Source organism: Alosa alosa, chromosome 21 (assembly GCF_017589495.1).
Source record: "Alosa alosa isolate M-15738 ecotype Scorff River chromosome 21, AALO_Geno_1.1, whole genome shotgun sequence".
In the NCBI taxonomy this organism is placed as follows: Eukaryota; Metazoa; Chordata; class Actinopteri; order Clupeiformes; family Clupeidae; genus Alosa; species Alosa alosa.
Window position 1 is genome coordinate 30,564,951 of NC_063209.1, and position 7,991 is coordinate 30,572,941.

A 7,991-nucleotide genomic window follows, 5' to 3' on the forward strand; every position below is an offset into this window, starting at 1 on the left:
TTTTTATAATTTTTTCACTGTCATTATTTGATTAATGTTTTAGTTGAACGCCCCTTTGGGGAAAAGAGTCTGCTGAATACCATTACTGTAACTTTAATGGTTAGTGGCATTTTATATGATACTAACCAGATACTTTCCCAACAGATACAGTACTTGATTCATACAGTGCTTTTTTTTAGCATAGTTGGGATCGCAAGGGGAGTAGGAAAGAGGAATATTGTTATTGAAGGATTTTCATAGTTACAGGAAGTTATTGATGATAGTCTAACAGATGTCATGTGTATAGTCATAATATCAGGAAAGTGATAGTGTTGTTCAAACCATTAGGTCCCAGAAGGATCATAAAAACACTTAGTTATTGATTACATTATATGATAAAAAAAAGAAACTTTGGTAGTGGTTTGTAGGGTTTTTCAGATGATAAGGGCAAATTACATGTTAAAAGGGAGAATTGCTAAAATATATGCCTCAACAGATTTAAACTGGTTTGATGCCTTACGCATTGCTTCGATGCAAATAAAGGTTACAATAAAACCAGAGTAATCACTTTTTGCATTAAAAGATAAAAGCTGAAGAGAGGTCCACCAGAGGCACAATCTTGCTCCAAGGATAAATGAGAAATTATATGGAATAATTGTCATTAATTCACAGAACAATCTATAAGCAGGAAAAGGACTTTCGAAGGACCTACAGGAAAAGAGTCAACAACCTACAGTATACTGCCTGGGGACAGAAATGATCCTGGCAGTGGTGGGTATAGTGTTTTTGGCATGTATGTTCCTGTTCCCCTGTTGAGGGTAGATTTTCAGGCAAGGAATCCAGTGAGGAAGGGGGGGACATTGTCCGAGCACATCTGCCTGATAACAATCAGGGAATGGACAGAAAACGGCAGAGATCCCAGTCCATACCACCAAATCACCAGGAAATGAGCCATTCAACTGTTTTTTTCACAAGTGAGGCCGACAAAGAAGACTCAGTGGCTGGGAGAAATGGATCACTGCTGTTGATGAATGAAGCAAAATGGCAACCCTAGTGGAAGGAGATACTAGTGCCAGGACAGATGACAAGGAAATGGAAACATGACAGTGATGCCAATGATGCCAGAACTGATGCTTTCAGAGGATTGGAGAAAGGAGGAAAATTAGGATACAGTATGCTGGTTGGAAGCAAAACCAGCTCTTTCATTGATGAAGTGGGATTGGGTGTGGACTCCCCATCCAACAGCCAAGCCACTAATGTTCTCAGAGCATATGAGATGGAGTGCAGAACCAAGACAATGGCTTTTGTTTTGGGAATTGCAATATTTTGTAACATACCTCACACTTTGAAGCTGCAGCATCCAACATTTATTAATACATTTGCATTTACATTCTGCCATCTCCGTGAACAAGCAATGGACTAAAACTGTGTGTAATGAGAATGAATTATTAATAGTTTGGTGTTACCCTTCTCTAAAAAAACAAAGTAATTATAGCATACAACCATCTTCATGTAGAATTTTAGAATATTATAGGACTAGCTCTATCTGAAAACACCCATCAGGAATTTTGATGTGATCAGTTTGCTCATTTTGATGAATGTTTGGGGATGGAAAGATATGTAGTATTGAAGGAAAGTTTCTTCTCGCTTGTTGTAAACAAGTGTTGTTGCACAAACAGGACAGTAGAAGAGTTTCCTTTATGAAGGTTTTTCCTCTAAAACAAGAAAAAAAAGAGGTTTTCCTTTTAAGGGTTTTCGCTCCCACCGAGAGGATTTTGAACTTGCCATTCTATTTGATAATAACAACTACACTATTGGATTTGATTTTTGGTGGGGGTTGGTTCAAAGGTGTAATAACAGTACTAATAAGCATTTTAGTGTTTAGCAGTGGTATTGGGGACAAGTGCTTAATGTTATAGTTGCTGCTGAGTTAACTGGTTTGTTAGCTGACTGTTTGTAGTGTGACTCAGCTTAGCAGCTGTATTTTTTTTGATAGTAGGGATGTGTTAAAATAGTGATAAATGTTTGATATTGTTGCATAAGTGAGCACTTTCCATGCTCAAAGGGGGAATGTCGTGACTTTTATTGACATATATCCTTTAGTTTATATATCTTTTATGTAGTATCTTTTATTCTGTGTAATATCATTATGTTTTGTGAAACTGAACTCCTGTAGTATGTTCAGTGGGGGGAAAGGAAGACTGGTTTAAGGAAAGAGCAGATGGCTGACAGGGTCATCAATAAGGTTTGGCCAGGAAAATGTGATCAAAAACCCAAAGAATGGGGAATAACAGGATGAGAGGCAAAAGGTGAAGTACCATTACTTGGTCAGTTATCTGTAAACAAGAGTGTCTTGTCTGGGATGACTTGAAGGGGCATAAAGGCTGGACAACAGCCAGAGGATGCTAACTTACTGAGCTTACTTTGCTCACTGCTCACTTTCTTACTTTGCTTAGCTTAGCTTGTTCACTAACTAATGCTCGGAGTGCATTAAAGCCATCATCTGCAGTATACATCCACGGTGCGGACTTCTTTTGATGTTGTATTATTTAATGGATTTGACACCACACAAATCCGCCAAAATGTGATTTCTTTAGAGGTAATATTTTAGGACGCTACACAGGATGACGGAGAATCTATTGACAACTTTGTCACGAAGTTGAGGGAGAAAGAAGCCGTGTGAGTATGGAGAGTTGAAGGATGAAATGATCCGAGATAAAATTGTCCTGGGCATTACAGACTGAATGTACACGGCTGAGCTGATAAGAGAAAAGACGGTAACACTCCATAATATGTTACAATAAATAGCAAACTAGTAATTACCTAACTCTTTGTTAATATTTGTTAATTGTTACTAACATATCTATTTGGCACAAGTTAATAGTTTTAATCATTAATTAAATATTAGTGGTTTGCATAAAATCTTTTATGTTAATGTTTTTAAAATCTATTAACTAATATTGTATTAATATGTGTTAATAGATTAACTAAATGTCTTTTGGCAATTATTAAGTTATTTCTTACATCATTTAAATGTTAAATGTTTATTTGCAAACTATATATGTTAATAGAAGAGTTAATGACTTATTATTATTTAACTAATTGTTATTAAACTGTGCTTCTGCCTATCCCAATATGAACCGCTCTTCCATGGGACCCCACAATAGATAGATAGATAGATACTTTTATTGATCCCCAAGGGGAAATTCAAGAAAACACGGTAACACTCCATAATAAGGTGCCATAATAAATAGCAAACTAGTAATTACCTAACTCTTTGTTAATATTTGTTAATTGTTACTAACATATCTATTTGGCACAAGTTAATAGTTTTTAATCATTAATTAAATATTAGTGGTTTGCATAAAATCTTTATGTTAATGTTTTAGCAAATCTATTAACTAATATTGTATTAATATGTGTTAATAGTTAACTAAATGTCTTTTTGGCACTAATTAAGTTATTTCTTGCATCATTTAAATGTTAAATGTTTATTTGCAAACTATATGTTAATAGAAGAGTTAATGACTTATTATTATTTAACTAATTGTTATTAAACTGTGCTTCTGCCTATCCCAATATGAACCGCTCTCCATAGGACCCTTACAATAGATAGATAGATAGATACTTTATTGATCCCCAAGGGGAAATTCAAGAAAAAAACACAGAGCTACCTTGACATGCTGCCACTGTTGTCGGCGCCGGAACCGCTTGCAATAAAGTTGGTTAAGCTTAATTAATATATTAGTAGTATATAGCTATAAGCGTGGGGCCCCTTATAATAAAGTTGGTTAAGCTTAATTCATATATTAGTAGTATATAACTATCAGTATGGGGGACCCTTATAATAAAGTTGGTTAAGCTTAATGAATATATTAGTAGTATATAGCTATCAGTGTGGAGCCCCTTATAATAAAGTTGGTTAAGCTTAATTAATATATTAGTAATATATAACTATCGGTATGGGGGACCCTTATAATAAAGTTGGTTAAGCTTGGTAACACTCCATAATAAGGTGCCATAATAAATAGCAAACTAGTAATTACCTAACCCTTTGTTAATATTTGTTAATTGTTACTAATATATCTATTTGGCACAAGTTAACAGTTTTTCATCATTAATTAAATATTAGTTGTAGTTATTAGTTGGTTGCTTTAATTAATATATTAGTAGTATATAGCTATCAGTGTGGAGCCCCTTATAATAAAGTTGGTTAAGCTTAATTGCATTGCATGTAAATGCAGTGGACTATTATCACTGTTCTTCTTATTATCGTATTTTATTATTCTTCTTCCGACCAAGTTTGACGTTTAATGACACTAAAACCACTGAACCGTTTGACGTCATTCAAACACTCCTACAAAGGTCTTGTAACGGACAATTGTACAATGTATTTTTTACATTTGTGAACTTTATACTTTTTGAGATATTTACGATAAAAGAGCAACAAATTCCCATTGAGTTAACATTGACCGCTTTGGCGGCAACTTTTAGCATTATGACGTGACCTGCAGCTGAACGCAATCAACCTCTATCACTGGAGCTGTGAGTCTTCTGAACGTTCGTCTTATCGCCTGCCGTGATCCCACTTTAGGCTACTTGCTCGTAACTGACTGTCCTTCTCTAATTACAGACACGGTAAGTGGTCCGATTTTTGGCATTTGACTCATTTATGTCGTCAAACATTATGTTGTATGAAATGATAGGTGACAAATAGCCAAACTAACGTTATAACGTTAGGGGAATAGTTAACGTTAGCACCCACCTTATCAGCGTTAATAGGCCTAGCAGCTACAGTATGTCATCAACTTTAAAGTGACCGGTTAGCCGTAGGTTTCGATAACGTTAGCTAACGACAATCAAACCTAACATTGCTCCCAGCTAATCACCGACGTTAACGTTACATTTGCTCACTAACCAACGTTAACGTTAACCAGATACAGTAGTCTAGCCTAATCATATTGTACAGATACTATCTGGCTCTTGATTAAATACACCTGTGGAAAGGGACCTGATAAAAGCCATACTGTTAGGAAACGGACCATATGACCAAAGTATTGTTAAAACACACGTACAGAAGTTGAGGTATCGGAACTCCCCCTATTACCGTCGGTCCCGTATTTCCACCGTCTTGCGTGTATGTGTCACTTAATATCAATTTCTATACAAACCAAGATAGCAGACTCCTAAAGAAACGCAACCACCCACACCATAGGTGTATCTAAATTAGCTATGTACCAAAAATATTTTACCGTGACTCAAAGAGCTGGAGACAGTTTTGTAAGGCTGCGTGTACACAACCGCTTGGAGCTCCAGTGGAATTTTAATTTCACGACGAGAATTCTCGGTCTAACCGTTCATGTGCCGTTGAAACGGTGTAAATAGGCGACCCATCAGGCCAGCACTATAACTCGGCGTGGTAAACAAAATCGGATATTTCAGGCAGTAAATGCTCCCGTTAACAAACAAACCAGATTTTGTTCAAATCTTCACACCTATGGCTACTGAAAAATGTCAGGTTAATTTAGCAAATGTTATTTTGAAGTGTTGAAAAACATCGTTGTTTTAGAATTTCTGAACAAAAGTGGTGATAATTGGGGGTGTTACGATATAACGTTTGTGTCGTCAACATAGGCTACAGAGTATGTTTACTTGGCCTAGGCTAACGTTACTAATTTCTGCATTATTCTGGCCTAAAATTTAAAGTGTAGCCTGGCACACGAATCCTAGAGTAGGTCGGTAACACTTTACTTGACAGGTGAGTTCATAACACATTCATAGCAGCTGTCATAAACTGCACATAAAGCATTCATGACTTTCATGAGACATGACTCAACATTCATACCAAACCTTTCATGAATGTGGAAGACAGAATGACAACAACTTGTCAAAATAAAAGTCCAACAATTAAACTAACAAAACTATCAGTATGGGGGACTCTTGGTTAAGCTTTATTAATATATTAGTAATATATAACTAGTCAGACAGTGAAGGGACTGAGACCAAAACTGGCTTATCACATTTATTCCTTTAGGAAAAGTTAAAACAAAACAACAAGTACTTGAATGGGCTATATTACATGCATCACTCCTATACCATCACTGTCAGCCCTACTAGCAAGGGAGACATGCGACATGGAATGTTCAGGTGCACAGAACGAGTTTATTAATATTCTGAGACTCACTAAACACTCACAGACGTAGACCATACGGAGGTAATTCATAAACATAATGCTAAACTAAATGTACATTCATTTCCTGCTAGACTGAATTGCACTTTACATGCACACTAAGCTAAACTGCTTAACTACACTGAATGCATGGAAAGTTGCTAGCGGAGTTTACAGCTAGTCACGTTAGACTCAGTGTGTATGAACTCGTAGTCATAATGAAAACATTAATAAACGTTCTCTAAGTTGCTAGAATTGCACCCAAATCTTAACAATACATGTAAAGTAACATAATACAGGTGGTATATCAAAGTTTTCAACTTAAACAGCATTTTACAGTTACAAAATTAAAACAAAGTGGGGAGTGCTTTATACAGTCAACCTACCCAATGCAGAGCATACCGCTTCTGTAGGCTATGGCAACAATACAAGGAAAAAACGCAGCAGAGCTGCAGTATAGCGTTTCTCCAAAGGGGGCTCCAAAACACCAATATCAATAAAGCTGCTTAATTACAGCTAAAATCACATACAAACACTAAACTACATTTCTAACTCTGTTACACCCCCTCTGTTACACCAAATTCAAGCAGCAACCAAATAGTACTTCCAAAGGCAAAGAGTACACTACTTTCAAACACTAGACAGAGAGTCACCAATTACAGGACAGCCAACCACAGAGGTATCCAATAAGGATGAAGTGGAAGAAGAGGAGCGCAAACTCTCACACAACCAACCACTGGCAGTAGGGTGCCTTATACACCCCACAAGACCATAAAGCCATAAACCATACATTCCACACAACCAACCACTGGCAGTAGGGTGCCTTATACACCCCACAAGACCATAAAGCCATAAACCATACATTCCACACAACCAACCACTGGCAGTAGGGTGCCTTATACACCCCACAAGACCATAAAGCCATAAACCATAAATTCCACACAACCAACCACTGGCAGTAGGGTGCCTTATACACCCCACACGACCATAAAGCCATAAACCATACATTCCACACAACCAACCACTGGCAGTAGGGTGCCTTATACACCCCACACGACCATAAAGCCATAAACCATACATTCCATACATTATCCACAAAGCTAATCAGAAAAGCTAGATAAATAATAATGTCATTAACTTTTATATTAGCATGTAGTTTGTAAATAAACATTTAACATTTAAATGATATAAGAAATAACTGTTAATTAGTGCCAAACATATATTTAGTTAATTTTTAACAAATATTAATACAATATTAGTTAATAGATTTGTTAAAACATTAACATACATTTTTTATGCAAACAACTAATATTTAATTAATGATGAAAAAAACTATTAACTTGTGGCAAATAGATATTTTAGTAACAATTAACAAATATTAAAAGGGTTAGGTAATTACTAGTTTGCTATTTATTATGGTACCTTATTATGGAGTGTTACCGTGTTGATGTAGATGATCCAAGCTTAGGGGAAAACTTACATAAATCGCTGTTTGTTTGTATTGCAGCTGAACACTGTTACGGGTAGCCCTGGGAAACAGAACCATGTCCTGGACAGGTGAATATTACATTACATTACATTACATGTATCCATTTAGCAGATGCTTTTATCCAAAGCGACTTACAAACGAGGATTAACAATCAAGCTACATAGAGGGAAGTGTGTAGAAGAAAGTAGTGCTGTACAGGGTGGAGAGGGTAATGCAGGGTAAGTGCTAAGACAGGAGGTGCTCTCTAAAGAGTTGGGTCTTCAAGAGTTTCTTGAAGCTGGAAAGAGACACCCCTGTTCTCTTGTGTGTTCCTCAAAAAGACCTCATAATGGCAGATCCAGATCTTGATTTCAC